Source organism: Podarcis cretensis (genome assembly GCF_951804945.1).
Source record: "Podarcis cretensis genome assembly, chromosome: 4".
In the NCBI taxonomy this organism is placed as follows: domain Eukaryota; kingdom Metazoa; phylum Chordata; class Lepidosauria; order Squamata; family Lacertidae; genus Podarcis; species Podarcis cretensis.
In genome coordinates, this window is record NC_137173.1 from 90820201 (window position 1) to 90836379 (window position 16179).

At 41.8% G+C, this 16179-nt stretch overlaps 1 long non-coding RNA gene across 1 annotated transcript; it reads left to right on the forward strand.

Moving 5' to 3' along the window:
* The first annotated feature begins 8528 nt into the window (after window positions 1-8528).
* On the forward strand, window positions 8529-16020 carry LOC307214358. Its single transcript, XR_013837969.1, has 3 exons — window positions 8529-11606; window positions 13492-13627; window positions 15151-16020. It is a non-coding gene; the product is annotated as an uncharacterized lncRNA (long non-coding RNA).
* Window positions 16021-16179: the final 159 nt, after the last annotated feature.

The following is a 16179-nucleotide window of genomic DNA, read 5'->3' on the forward strand; positions in this document are numbered from 1 at the left end:
GCTGGTCCACCGTCCCTCAGACCATGTGGTGGGCCAAACTATTTTTTTGTGTCGTGGGGGGGAATGAACAAATTCTTACGCCCCACAAATAACCCAGAGATGCATTTTAAATAAAAGGACACATTCTACTCATGTAAAAACACACTGATTCCCGGACTGTCGGTGGGCTGGATTTAGAAGGCGATTGGGCCACATCTGGGCCCCGGGCCTTAGGTTGCCTACCCCTGCCTTAAAGGTAAAGGTAAAGGGACCCCTGACCATTAAGTCCAGTCACGGACGACTCTGGGGTTGTGGCACTCATCTCGCATTACTGGCTGAGGGAGCCGGCGTACAGCTTCCGGGTTATGTGGCCAGCATGACTAAGTCGCTTCTGGAGAACCAGAGCAGCACATGGAAATGCCACTTACCTTCCTGCCAGAGCAGTACCTATTTATCTACTTGCAATCAAAAAGGCTCAATAAAGTATATCTATGCATGTAGAGAATCTTTTGCTGAACATCAGCAAGTTGACCCCATTTATGATTAAGGAACAGGGCTTTCTTTTAGATTCGATGTGAGCTTAGGCCTGTATTAAGTTGTGGGTGAACATATCAGACGACACAGTGATTCTTCAAACAGCTCTTGTTTATTCACAGGCCAGAACAGAACTGAACTGAAGGGTTCAGCCACCCTGCTTATATAGAGCACCACTACAAAGCAACAGTAACCACTTTCTGTAACTATCCAATCACTGAATGTCACTTTCAATCCCTTATTTGCATATGCGGACCTGAGTGAAAACTATCTACAGTATCCCCCTGCTGGCCCAGGGTGAGAACTTCAGTACATAATAGCCTGAGCCTCAGTACCTCTCTTTTTTTTTTTAAAAAAAAAAAAAAGAAACTGAGCATAGCTGTCACCGTATCGGTTCAGCATTTGGGGAACTGAGTTTCCCCCCACCAAAACAAAACAAAACAAAACTGTCGGGAAAGAATCCTTTGAAAGCCCATGGTAGTATTCTAGCATTATCACTAAACTCAGTACCTGCTTACTCACTCTCTTATCACAGAAGTGACCTGGGAGGGGGGGGGTCACTTCCAAAGACTGCCAATATGCAAGGCCATACCCTTTCCTCTTCAGAATAGAGCTTCTAGCCAACTGATAAGCAGAATAGAAGGACTGTTGCTACTTTCTACGGCTGTCTTCATTGATTGCTGTATTTACGGAAAGTTTGGCTAGATAAGCATGTTGTATCTGCAGCATACAGAACATCTATGTGTCTCGTATCTGATAGTGAGTGTGGCGTTTAAGCTCACCCCTGTCATCTTCTTGATTAATGATCGCCTTGATGCCTTAGATTTGACACCATATTAAGAGAGGATTACACACGGAAGATAAATGTGCTCTGCAGTGTGAAATGATTAGTGTTTCCAATGTTGTTGTTTTTTTTTTAAAAAATATATATAATAATAATCAAAAATCAAATGCCTGTATCTTATCAGAACATACCGCAGCCCACAAAAATGAACCAGGTTTCAGAGATCAAGTGCTTTCGAAGATTTGCATTAATTCATACCTTTGGAAAAAAATGACCTAATCCAACAATATAAATTCTAGATAAATTTAGATTCCTAATCAATTACTCTCAAGACCCAACTAGAAACTAGCAATTGCTTAATAGAGCATATTCAAAAGTTTGTTTACATGACCTCAGACCCATTGATCAGCTAGATTGGCTTAAGATTGGCTCCTGCAGTTGAAGCATGATCCTATGCGTGAGAAGTAAACCAAAGGAAGCTGATTCTCTCCTGCTTTTTAGGAAGCCTCAACGCTTTCTGTACTTGCAGGGTTCCTCACTCCCCCTGATAACCTTTGGGCCCAATTGCTTCCAAAGCATTTCTAAGATGCTGCTCAACACATCTTTTCCTGACCGTTTTTCATGGCTGTCAGCTGATTAATCAGCTACTCTTTTTTATTTATCAGATGCATTCCTCCAACTTCTCTTAATAGGCTTTTAAGGCTTAACCCTTTAACATATCTGATTACTGCATTTTATTCTACAAAAAAAACAAACAAAAAAAAAACCTCAGGGTAAGTTCCATTATTAGGGTAGAGAAGTAATAACCTGTGAATTCATAAAAGGTAACACACTTTGTTTGAAATAATGGTCCTATTTCATATTTTCATTTAAAAAATAACAGAATACTATTGAAGACATTTTAGCATCATGTTGGACGGGGCGGGGATAGGCCCCTCAAGATAAACCAAATGTTTTTAATGCGGACCTCATGCCATTAGTAATTCATCAAGTGAAAGTTTTTCTTGCATTACTAGTGGCATAAGGTCCACAATAAAAACATACATTTATTGAAAGATGCACCACTGGACTTTGCAAGAGCTTGCCAATTTCAGAGGCAGTTCTTTTGGTGCCAGCATTTTTAATAAAATAGGAGGCCCTTCCAAATTGGTCTAAGGGATTGCTGCTAAATTCCTCTGCACTTTGAGGCAGGTAGGCACCATTTTATTGCTGTGCACCATCCATCCACCATCTTGATTTATTCTCCTGACACTATTCTTCTGCCCACGGAAATTGGGGAGACCCAACGCTCCTTTGGAGGTCTGTCTCTTGCCCTATATTCTCTCTTTGTATCTGCAGTAGCATCAACACCATACCCTCTTTCCAATGAAAATAGGGACGCCCTGTTCCATAGTAATAGTAATAATAATAATAATGTTATTTATACCACACCCAACTGACTGGGTTGCCCCAGCCAATCTTATACAACTTATTATATAAAATATAAGAAAACATTAAACATTAAAAAAAACTTCCCTATAATGGCTGCCTTCAGATGTCTTCTAAAGGTTGTATAGTTACTTATCTCCTTGGTTTGGGGGTCGCATAACCATACCCTCCAGGATTTCTCTGATGAAAATAGGGATGTCCTAAGAAAAAGTGGGGACACGGGAGGCGCTGTGGGTTAAACCAAAGAGCCTAGGTTTGAATCCCCACGACGGGGTGAGCTCCCGTTGCTCGGTCCCTGCTCCTGCCAACCTAGCAGTTCGAAAGCACGTCAAAGTGCAAGTAGATAAATAGGCAATGGAGGAATTCCTCTGATCGGGAGGAATCCGCTCCATGGAATTTAGGGTCTGGCCGCCACGGCGAAGGCGGAGACCCATTAAAAACCACAGGCGGGAGAAGCCTGTGGACGTGGGATTCAGCTGGCACCTTTTGCGCCTCCCCTACTCGCGGGGAAACCCGGTTTCGGGGATCCGGAGCGATGTGGGGTGAGTGGCGCGGTGCTTTGAATCGACTGCTTTTTTCACGGAGTGAAGCCGCATTGCTGTTGCCGGAGAGCGCTGACTTTTTCCTGTGGACAATTTGATCCTGAAACAACTACCCGTGAGTAGAACGGAAAATTGGATTTTTAAATGTCTTAATTTGGTATTGAACGGGGGAGGTTTTAAACAGGAAGTCCGCCTCCTCTTTTTGTAAATAGACTAAAGCAAAGAGGTTGCAAGCTAAAGTCTTGGAAAGTCTTCTGTAAAGAATTAAATTTCCATCGGTTAAAATTGTTAAACCCCCCTTGGAAGCAGGAGAAGAGGGGGGAAATTTTAGATCGTCTAAGCCTGCAGGAGAGAGAGTGAAGAAAGATAAATTATCACCGTTTCGAACATGGAAACGGGCTGCCAATAAAATTGACGTCTTGGGAAAGTTCATTGACTGTGAATAAAACCTATGTGGACAGATAGTTAAACAAGAGAAATATATTGTTTCCATTGTTTCCTTCTGCGCTCAAAAAGGAGTAAAAGTAACTGAAAATTGAAACTAATTTTGTTGCTGGATCTGCATTTAAAAGGATTGATACAAATAGAAATTGTTTCCTCTAGAGGGAGTCTTTGAAACTGTTACAGGAGTGGAGCTGGGGAATTTCCCAGCTGCAGAGATAAAAGACCGTGAGAATCAGGGATTGACCTTGAACGGGTAAGAATGTCGACAGAAGAAGCCTTAGTGTCTGCATTTTGTAAGATAAGTGCTTTACTGGATCAGCTTCATAAGAAGACGGATGTTATGATTATTAAAATTGATAATCTGGGACAAAAAGTGACTGACTTGGGACAAAAAGTGAACATCTATACAGAAACTACTCAGGAATTGATTCAGGAATCTACTTTGACATGGCAAGTTGTGGAGAAGGCGAGAGAGAAAGTTGTTGTTGAACCTCGAGTAATACAAGTGGAGAGAGCCCCAGCCTTACAGAGGCAATTTGATGATTATAAGTTGTTGCCTTCTATGACTGAATTTAGAGAAAGTCAGATTTGGAGGATCAGAGCCTCGCTTGGATTGGAGAAGGAAAGATGGACAGATCCCCTTATACAGGGATGTTCTGGCTTTTGGGATTTGGATTTGGGTCAGGAGGAGATCGGATTGTGGGGGCCTCCAGCTTTGGAGGGATTTTGAAACATGTCCTGAAATATCTTTTGGACTTTAATTTTGATTACGGAGAATGGGCTGACCTGTCGAGAAGGAATAAAGACATTGTTAGGTTGGAGATTCTCCGAGATCTACTCCTCAGTGCCAAAGGAAGGAAATTAAGAACAAGATCAGCAGAAGATAAAGTAAAGCGTATGTATAAATATGAAGAAGATCCGCAGAAGGGACATGGAAAAGAGTTAAGAGCCTCGGACAGAAGATCACCAGGTTGATGGACCATATGGATAGAAAGGACTGGCAGAATCCGAGACCAGGGAGAAGAGACGGTGGAAGAAGATTGGGGGGAAAAGTTTAAAAGTTATTTATAGAAATATTGTAAAATTAATGAGTGTTTGAAAAATGTTGGAATGAAATTACATGGCTTTAGTAGAAATGATATAAGGAGTTAAGCATAAATAAGTTTTATGGTATTAATGGTAAGATAAGGTTAAAATAAATTAAGATAATTTTATGACAGAAAACAGAGAAAGATGGAATGGATTTGCTGAAATAATTAATAACTAGAATACAAAAAAGGGAGGTGTGAGGAGGTCGATGAAACAAGTAACTGAAAGACAAAGAAATGGAAAAATTGGATGTGTTTTCAACTGTTTTTGCTTTTATTTTTGTTCTGGTTGTATTGTTTTCTTGTTTTTGTTTCTTTTTTTTTCTTTCTTCTTTTTTATGTATTGTAAATCTTTTTTCTTTTTTCTTCTTTCTGTAATCTTTAAACTTTTAATAAATATTATTTTTTTAAAAAAACAAGTAGATAAATAGGTACCACTCTGGGGGAAGGTAAACGGTGTTTCCAGAAGCGGCTTAGTCATGCTGGCAACATGCCCCGGAAGCTGTACGCCAGCTCCCTTGGCCAATAAAGAGAGATGAGCACCGCAACCCCAAAGTTGGCCACGACTGGACCTAATGGTCAGGGGTCCCTTTACCCTTTACCTTTAAGAAAAAGTGGGACATTCTGGGATCAAATCAGAAACAGTGGACTCATAATCTGGTGAACTGGGTTTGATTCCCTGCTCCTCCTCATGCAGCTGCTGGGTGACCTTGGGATCGTCACACTTCTCTGAAGTCTCTCAGCCCCACTCACCTCGCAGAGTGTCTGTTGTGGGGGAGGAAGGAAAAGGAGATTGTTGGCCGCTTTGAGACTCCTTAGGGTAGTGATAAAGTGGGATATCAAATCCAAACTCTTCTTCTTCTTCTGAAAATCCAGGACTGCCCCTGGAAAACAGGGACACTTGGAGGGTCTGCAACACTCTGCCCAAGTTGTGATGTTGTTCTGGACATCCTAGGTTGCAAACAGGGCTCTGGTTTGCATCTCTATCCTTGACATGCCTGTTCTTTGAATCCATCAGCGGCCTTACATTTTATTTAGCCCCAGTGCATGCTCATGCTTGAAGCATCCGAGATAAAATTTCAAGTCATGATTCCTTCACCACACCTCAATTGAAAGGCAATACCCATGAGTCTAAGGGCATATTTTCTACTAATGTCTTCACATCCCTAAGAATACGGTAGGAAGCTGAATGCCTGATAAATAAATGATATGTGCAGAACAGAGCACTCCTTGTACCAAGCAAGAAAACACTGCATATCATTAAACATTAAGTGTAACTCCATGTTATCTTATTCTTTCAGCTGAGGATGACAAAAGATTGACATGCCCTTAAAGCAAAACAGATAGTGCTAGGTCGCCCAAGAAATTAAGGGCATTACACTAGACAGCTGTATTGCTCCCTAGCCCCAGCTATCTTTTAAGCTCTTTTTTTTATAACAGATAGGTTGTCCGAGTATCTTAGTAGAAAAGGCTGGGATAGGGGAAGTATTTTCTGGCTGTAGGACAGATATTCCCAGGTTATATTTCCATGAGAATAAAGAGGTTCTGCTGAAATGCTAGCTAGATCATTAATAACTCTAGTTTTGACAGGAAAAAACACACAGATGCAGCAAATATATATATTTCAACTTTCCGTATTTATGGAAGACAAACCCTATATTTTTGGTACCTGTCCAAAGTAAATCACTGTCCCCAGTTTACCTTCTGGGGAGACTCTGAGGATGTCTTTTTAAAAACAACAACAGGGTGCCCACATTTATTTATATTTATTCATTCAATTTCTATCCTGCCCTTCCTTCTCAAAGGAGCCCAAGGTGGAAAACACGTCAATATTTTGTTTAGAAAATTATAGAAACTGTTAAATACATTCTAAAAACAGTTATCTCACAGTTGCCATGGAAAATGTCTTTCAGCCACCAAATGTCTAAATAAAGAGGAACGATTTTAAATTTCTCCTGAGAGTCAATGAGGGAGGTGGTTCTTCACAAATGGAGAACCACCAATAAAAAGGCCCTGTCACAGGTCAATGGTAATCCAGATAGTTCCTGGTGACAGCACTACCAACAGTAGGGTCTGATATAGTTTTTCTTTAAGGTACTTGGCTCCAAGCTGTTTATGGCTTCATAGAGTGAAATGTGCCTTTCATTCTTGATAAATAAAATAATTCCCTTGCACCACTTCCTTGCTCACAGAAACATATTGCAAATAATGCTCCCAATATTGCTAAGCTTGCCAAAAGAAGTAAAACACATTCCATAAAAGCATCTCTATAGAGTAGGTAGACTTTTCTTAATACTACAATTTTCATAGGAAAAAAACCACAATAATCCATACATATAAATGATCTAGAGTCTTTTATAACATTGTCACCTCTGTGTATTACATGCAGAATAAGAATGCAATTACTTTCTCATCTGATCATAGCGCTTGATCAAGCCTTGAAATTTCAACAACAATAAAGAGCTTGTCCATTCTGAATTTTTAAAGATAAAATTGTTAACCATCAAATGCTTTCAGCTGCAAAATAAAATGTTCATGCAACTTTCACACCCAATTCTAAACTGCTTAGAATTTAACCGAATTGTCTGAAGACACAGTAATAACCTGAATCTTGTTACATCCTTTGTACATAGCAGTGCCAGTAAAGGTAGTCTTGGGACTCAGCTATTTTAGTAAAGAAGAAGTGTTTTATATGTATTCTAACACTGTGGCACCAGATGGTGCTGTGGAGCCCCATCTTCATCAACGTGATTTCCCATATTAAAGTTTACGTTTTCCTGAAACACATTTTTGATGTGTCTAGATCCAGCCTTTATAGTATCATTCCAATCCATAGCTGTCATCTTACAGATTTGAAAATAAGGGACCAGCAGCCTCAAAAATAAGGGATCAGCAGCCAAAATAAGGGATTTTCCCAGCACAGGTATGTTCAACTTCTGAGCCCCTCCAAGCCAAAGGCAGAAAGCCCAGCCAGCAGCCAAATGAAGCCTCAAGTGGTGGTTCCCACAGCGCAGCAACCCAGCAAAGGGGATGCAGCAAGGAAAACCACCATCACCTCTCCGCTGGGAAGCGCTGAGCAAAGGCGAGTCCCCAGGCAATGCAGCCAATTTGATCTGCACAAGGCATGCAAGCTCCACCCCCCAGTTGTTCTTAGACTCCTTATTGGGTGAGCAACGCAGCCAAGCAACACAGTTGGAGCCTCCCTCTTTCCTGGCCGGCAGGGAGGGAGGGAGAGGAGATGCTTCCTTTGAAACCCGGGAAATTTAAGGGACATCATCAGTAAGGGACAGCAGCGGGACACGGCGCTGGGATAAGGGACTTTCCCGCCAAATAAGGGACGGTTGATAGCTATGTTCCAATCAAGTTGCATGTTTCCTCCCAAGAAGTACAGAGGTGATCTCTAACATGCTGGTGTTCATTGTTCGCTGAAGTAGACGCTACAAATTATAGCAGATTAGCATATCAATACATGGAGGTTAACTTTGCTGGTGATTTGGTTGGCTGCATGTGTTACGATTAAACTGCAACAGGTGAGGGAGACGAATTATCCTTGGTGTAACTGAACATGTTCCCACTTTGACTGCAATGAAGCTGGGTAGCAAGAGGAGGAATAAATTTCACTGTTCTTGATCTATAGTGAAGGATATAGCTGGTTTGCAACCTTGACCACGTGTTAAAGTTCAAAGAATAAGAGGCACTCAAGCAGAGGATCATAATTTGATATTTATTACACAATAATATATTGTGGAGGTCCTTAAAAAGCATTAGATGTGTTCCCCAGGCTATTTATTTTTCTTATACCTGATTACAACTGGACAATATGAGATACCTAACAAAAGCAAGTTACAGTCTGGATAAATATTTTAAAATAAAACTCTGCAAAACAGGAGCAGATGAAGTAAAAATTGTCAATGCAGAACTCCAGGGTTTCTGTTTTATCATCACCCCGCCCTACCCTGTATGTTTCTCTTTGTACCAACAACACACCTGTCTTTAGCTTTGCTCTCTCCCTGCATATGTTACCTCACTAAGCATTTATGGCTTTATGGTTGCTGATGCTTGAAGCAGTATTTTTTAAAGATGTCTTCTGTACATTCAGACCCACAAACATGTTGAAGGCTCATCGTAAATTGCATTGAGGGAGGAATGTGGTCTTTGAGTTGAACAAGTTTCCCACCATTATGCTCTGGGGCGGGGAAACTTGTTCAACTCAAAAGACCACATTCCTTTGTGGGGAACTTAACAGGGGATGCGTGCCGGAGGTAGATGGGGTCAGAGGCAAAAGGGAGACTCTCCTGGAGTCTACCTTATGTATCTGTAGGCACCATTCCTCTTCTCCAAGGCTGTTGGTGAATTATCAATCTATGGCCATTTAACTTTTTGTTACTATGCTATGCATTCTTGTGTTTTTATATTATAAAACATATTGTGATCCTCAGTTGATGGGCAGTATAGAATTATTACTATTACTTTTATTAAGGCTGGCAACACCAACCTTGTCATGTTGAAATCCACTGAAGACAACCGCAGTGCCTAGACACTGACAGGCAGGTTGTGCATCCATAGCAATAATAATAATAATAATAATAATAATAATAATAATAATAATAATAATTTATTATTTGTACCCCACCCATCTGGCTGGGTTTCCCCAGCCATTTTGGCGGCTTCCACAAAGACCAAAAATACACTAAGATGCCACATATTAAAAACTTCTCTGAACAGGGCTGCCTTAAGATGTCTTCTGAATGTCAGGTAGTTGTTTATCTCTTTGACATCTGATGGGAGGGCGTTCCACAGGGTGGGCACCACTACCGAGAAGGTCCTCTGCCTGGTTCCCTATAGCTTTGCTTCTCGCAATGAGGGAACCGCCAGAAGCTGGACCTCAGAGCTGGACCTCAGCGTCCGGGCAGAACGATGGGGGTGGAGGAGGAATCATATGACCAGAGGAGGAATGACTGCTGGGAGGAGCGCAGAGAGAAGAAACCCCATGACGCATCTACAGCAAACCAACTGGACACCTTCATCTGGCCCAGCTGAAACAAAACATGTCTCTCCTGTATCAGTCTCTACAACCACAGCAGGCACTGTAACCTCCCAACAGTTGACTTCACCTCGAAAAGTGCATTTCTCTTGCCGCCGGAGACAGATGGATGCCAACCACTTAGGGAGGAGCAATGGGTGCAACTCTGTACAACTGGCTACACTCCAGCCACTCCATAGTCTGAGGTTTCTACACTAACACACCTCCATCCTTCTCCCAGACAACAAAGGGGCACTATCACAGTTCAAAGTTACATTCCAGCAAGCCGAAAGTGCTCTGCAGAGGAAAACCAGTAAGGGATATGATCTGGGGAGAGTAAACAGCCTAAGGCAGGGAGGCAATAGGTTGGTGGCCTTCATGCATTTTGCAGTTTGATTGGGGTGGGGGAATATTAAAAAATAAATAAAATGAAAGGGGAGGTGACAAGCACTTCCTTCACCCATGGCGGGGGTGTGCTTGAAAGAGGTGCAGTTGGGCAGAAAGAGAATTTATTATTTGTGCTTTGTGAGAGACGATGTGCACTATGGCAGAGAAAGGAAGAGATGTGTGTGGCTTTATGTGTGAGTGAGAGAGATACCCCAATTCACATCATTTTAGGAATTAAACACCATATGCCATTCTTTACCCTAAGGAGTGCCATTTTGGATTTTAGAAGAGGCAAGGCCAGCTATGTGCGCACAGGAAACAGGAAGGCAAAATTAATTTAAGGTTAAAACATGAAAAGTAGCACATTTTTAGGATCATTTGTGGCAATTATTTTCTTTGCTCCATAATAACTATAGAAATGTTATCAGCGTACAACAACCTGGCACATTTGGAGAGAAAATGAGGAGGAAAGATTTGTGCTTCTGGCACTATAGATATGTAGTACCCAAGTTCAATTAAATATAAATGTCTAACAATAGCCATTCAATGTGTAGAACCTAGGCACTGGCCAGAGATAAAGGTGCTCTTCGGGCAAAATCAGGAAGTCTGAAACACAGGGGAGGGGAATTGGTTTCCTCAAATGGCTCCTGTCCTCTTTTTCTTTTATCGTAAAAGGAAACCCTAAAAACCTATTTCTTACTGTTGGTGGCTGTAGAAAGAGGGAAGATAATCGAGGGGGGGGATACTATTATATACCAACCAGTCTAGAGAATTACAGGGTTTTTAAAAAGCAAATACTGTGGATAAAACACAGATACTGTCTTACTTTAGACATGGTAATTTTCTGTTCCTAGCCCTTTCTGGCCCCCATTCCATCCACCTCCTCCGCCTATTTGCAAAGAGCCAACTCCTAGGTTTATTTTTCTGGAGAGCACAAACAGCGACTTCACCACCCTGTGTTTACGCATTTGAGCTCTTTGTGTGAAGAGCCCTCATGTGAAAAACAAAAGGTTAGACAGAGCCTCTCTCTACCTCAATAATTTATTCTGGCAACGATAGCTTTATTAATTTTTTGCATCTAAAACACATGCAGTGCTACTACTGCAAATGTTTACATGGTTGCCATGGCAGAGACGGTTCCACAGAGCTCTTCAGGGACCTGTTGGTGACACAGCGACTGGGTTCTGCTCTTGAGCAGTAAACCCAAGTCCTTCTCTGCAGGCGGAAGTGGACGCCAGCCCCCTACTCTTCTTAGCATCTTGTGAAAACTTTTCACAAGATGGCAGTCAATTGGTGCAGCTTCCAGGCAGGCTTGAGCATCAGCATAACTCATCTTAGAAATTGGCTACTAGGCTGCTGACCACCAAGGCAACAGCTGAGACCTTGGGGGCTACACAGTCGAGTCCAATTTACACAGTCGAGTCCAATTAGCTTTTTTAAAGTAAATCATTAACGAATGTCAGTTTCTATCCTATCTTTCCTCCAAAGGGCTCAGGGTGGACTGAATCAAGGGTTGCCAACATGGTACCCGCAGGTGCCCGTATGCCCGCAAAGCTCTTCCCTGGCACCCACAAGGTCACCTCTCACTGCTGAAGTTTGGCTTGAAAGAAGCCTTTTATTGTAACCATCAAAATAGGTTATGGTTTGTGCTTGGTTGTTATTTGGGTGTGGTGCCCATGCTTTCCCCCAGTTTGGACCCAGGGGTCCAAAAAGTCTGGCATATATAGTTCAATTTTCCCTCTCACGACAGTCCTTTGAGATGATGCTAAGCTGAGAAAGAATGGCTAGTTGGTCTTAAGATTTGTGATTGAGTAGAGATTTGGACACAAGTTTCTTTAATGTTGTATTTTAATCTTGTTTTTAAGTTGTATTCATTCAACTTGCTTTTATTATTGCTTGTTAGCCGCCCTGAGCCCAGCCTTGGCTGGGGAGGGCAGGGTATAAATAAAATTATTATTATTATTATTATTATTATTATTATTATTATTATTATTATTCGCCAACCCAAGAATCTAACCACTGGTTCTCTGGTCGAGCCAACGAGGCAATAAAAATACCGTTACTTTCCTCCAATTCCACTTCTGCCTGTGACTGGTCCAACACTTAGCAAACCTAAAAGGATGCCCTGGCTTTCTGTCTCCAACCCCACCTAAATTATCCAATCCTTGTTCTTTCCATGTCCCCAGGCCTCTCCCTGGCACATCAAGACATCATGTTCTCTCATTCCCATGGGTGTGCACCTTGTTGCAAAAGACTGACCCTCTCCCAGACTGAACATGTGGTGGCATGGAGTGGGGACCCAGCATATCCTCATTTCCTCCTTTCATCAACATGGAGACACAAGTTTGCAGAAAGAAAGCTCTTAGAGGAGAAATGCTTTCCTTTAGAAAGGCAAAAAAGCAAACTCAAATGCAGCAAACCACAGGTGCCACAGCCATATTCACCTGATATCATTCCCAGCACCACTTGTAAACAAGGGATTGTAGAAGAGGGTTCCCCCTCCCCCAAGATCTGAAAATACGGCCGTATTTTTAAAAGTTTTCAGTCACTTTCATTCATCTCCCCCCCCCCCAAACCTGTGGATTTGACCCTCAGAGTTAAGGGCAACCTGTTTGCTTTCTCAGAAGAGAAGCAGAATATCTCTTTGGACATGTTAACAGGGAACCCCTTTCATGGGGTAGAACTGGTTAGATCTTCTATTACTGTGCAACCTTGATCAGACGATAAAAAACCCCACCCAGCTAGGGGTGTAATGCACAGCAAATTATTTTTAATAAGTGCCACCTAAGTAGTAACAGATGATTCTCAAGGTAAACTTTAACTGTCAGTGGTCTCTTATATTAACAGCCCCCCAACCTACCACAAGTTTCTAATCTTCTTAGAGCTAGTCTAAATGGAACTTTACCTCTTACTGAATAAAAAGGTATTAGCACACCCCTGGAAAAGAGCAAAACTTATGAAAGCCCCATTTTTGCTTTGTTTTAGTTTGCTTCTTTGTTGCTATAGTTGTGTTAATATAAACTAAAAGCAAAACACTATCTATATCTATATCCCCATATCCTGCTATTCATTTCACGCCCTATTTGTTTATTACAGGGATGCAAATTCCATAATTTGTTGAATGCAGAGAAAAATACATTATTTGCCAGGTGGGAGAACTGTTTCTTCTAATGGGCCTGAAAGCAAGTGGGATGCACATATTGCCTGCGGGCTTTTCTCACGTAAGGAGAAAGTGCAGTGGCATTTTCAATACTGATTTATTGTTGCATTAATGTTTTGTAGCCTCCTTACATCACATACATGAACCAAATTATGAAGATGGGCAGCACACGCAGAAATGAATTGAGCATGCTGACGGATAAACGAAGCTGACAAGGTGACAGTAACCCTGGCTCTCCAATGTGACAATTCCCAACAGGTATATATCACACATTCATCACCCGAGTTCCTCTCTCAATCTACAGTTGCCTCCTAGCTTTAAGGAGGAAGGGTTGCTGGTGGCAGCTTTTTCCATTGCCTCATCTCTTTCCCCTAGATAAAGAATTGCTGTCGGGATGAGATAAAAGCTGCAAACCACTTCTGCACATATTTTTCAAAACAGGGAAGAAGGGCAACAGACAAATTTATTAAGAATAAACTTCCCTTTTACTAACAGTGTTTTTTGTGTCTGGTGGTGCTCACAAATGCAGAGTAGCCATTTTGTGCTGGCACCCATCATTGAGATATGAGTACTCGCCACGTATTTCCGTACCAAAAAAGCACTGCTTACTAATATTATTATTATTAATATGTTGGTAAGTTAAGGCAATAGGTTTACTAGAGTGAAAAGATGAGGACAGGAAGTCAAAATTATGTACTAAATTGATACTAGGAAGACTTACATTCTGTTGTTGGAATTTTGTTCTGATAAGTTAGATTTATAGATAATAATATGTCTTGAATGTATGGATGCAATTATGGTTAATAAAGCATTAAAAATGCACTGCTTACTAAGCACTGCTTATGTCTAGGGGAAAGGTAAAGGTACCCCTGACAACTAAGTCCAGACACAAACGACTCTGGGGTTGCGGCGCTCATCTCTGGCGAAACCAGAGCAGTGCACGGAAATGCCATTTACCTTCCCGCCGGAGCGGTACCTATTTATCTACTTGCACTTTTTGGTGTGCTTTCGAACTGCTAGGTTGGCAGGAGCTGGGACCAAACAACGGGAGCTAACCCCATCGCGGGGATTCGAACCGCTGACCTTTCGATCGGCAAGCCCAAGCGGCACAGTGGTTTAACCCACAGCGCCACCAGCGTCTAGGGGAAGCCCTGACACAAAAGTATAGAGTTTTGATCCTGGAGGAAAAGAATGATAATATCCTGGATATTTATCCTGGATATTGAAGGTGCAATCCAAACTGTACTGGGGCTTAACATAGTCAAAGCCCTGTCAGTCATTCTGGCAAGTGGGGGGGGGGGGGAGAGAAAGGCAAATATGTGTGGCCAATCTAGAGCTGGTACAAGAACCAGGTCCATACACAGGACCCAGCTCCTTTTGACTAAGGTGCTTCCAGACTAACATATTTGAGCATTTGCTTGCAGGCAGATTAGGCAATGTTGTCTATTTAATGAACATTCTTTCTGATGGTTTGAGGGTAAGTAAGATGACCTTGAGCCAAATGAAATGTTATCCCACACATTCCAGTACATTTTCTCACCACTTCCTTTATTGCACAAAGTCTGGTGTTTGGGAAAAGCAGGCTTGTTGAGCAAGACTTCTCAATTAAGTATAACTGCACAACCTGAACATTGCCAGTAAGTGAATACTACCTGAAGGTATTGAGTCTCTAAGAACCCTAGATCACAATCGCATTCTGGCTGCACCAGGAAGTGCTGACCCTAACATGGTATGCACACAATAATTATGTCCTTATGTTTTATTTCCCAAACACCAAACAGGTAGGCACTAAACACAGATGAGGGTTTCGAACTTCAGCTGCTGAGTCCAGCATCAAATAGAAACCGCAGCAAGATGTCCAAAAAGGGAGAGGTAAGTTCTCCAGGGTAAGATGTTAAATCAGAGCAACAAGTTATGAGAGCAAAACTAACGTTGACCAACTAATAATAATAATAATAGACACAGGAGGCCATTTTCATTAACACTGTGGCATTGTGGGGAAGAGAGCATGTTTAGTTTGGTCTTAAGAAGGCTGACATAAGTGCCCACATTAGTTATCTTTTTTTCTGTGAGTGGAGTATGCCCTGTAAGTTTATGAGTCTCTTACCTCTCCCTATACATTGTGGTATAGATTGAATGTTGTTTATTTCCTCAGTCCTAGCTGGACAGGCCATCTTTTTTTTCTCCTTTAAGGAAGTGGGGGTTTGGGGGGAGAAAATCGGAAAGTGCAGGCGTAGAGATACCTTTGACTTCCATGGGCATCTAAGAAGGTGCAGGCAGTGTGTGGGTTGGGGGGGGGGAGCAAGGGAAGGACCTGTCTCCTTGTAGAACTGGAGTTAGAGGGCAGGTGGAAAGGATTTTGTTTGTTAATTGCAGTGCTTTTTTCTAAAAAAATGTTTAGGGGTACTCTCATTTTGACTCAAAAAAAAATCACCATTTTGTAGTTCAAATTGGGAAAAATAAATACAGTAAATGGACAAAAGTACAAAGATTCACAAAACGTTTAGGTGTGCGTACCCCTGCGTCCCCCCAGAAAAAAGCACTGGTTAATTGTAATATAAAATGGTAAGGCAGCTCGGTCAGTAGAGAGCATGAGGCTCTTAGAACTACAGGATTGTAAGGGGTCCCCGAGGGTCATCTAGTCCAACCCCCTGCAACATATTTCCAAATTTATGCTGTTGTATACAGAATTGTCCTCTGAGAATTAACCCCCTCTGAGAAACACAGTCATACTATAGCAAGGGAAATCTGCACATGAAAATGAGTGACTTGGATGTAGACAGGGAAGTAGTCCGACCTCCCTGCAATGC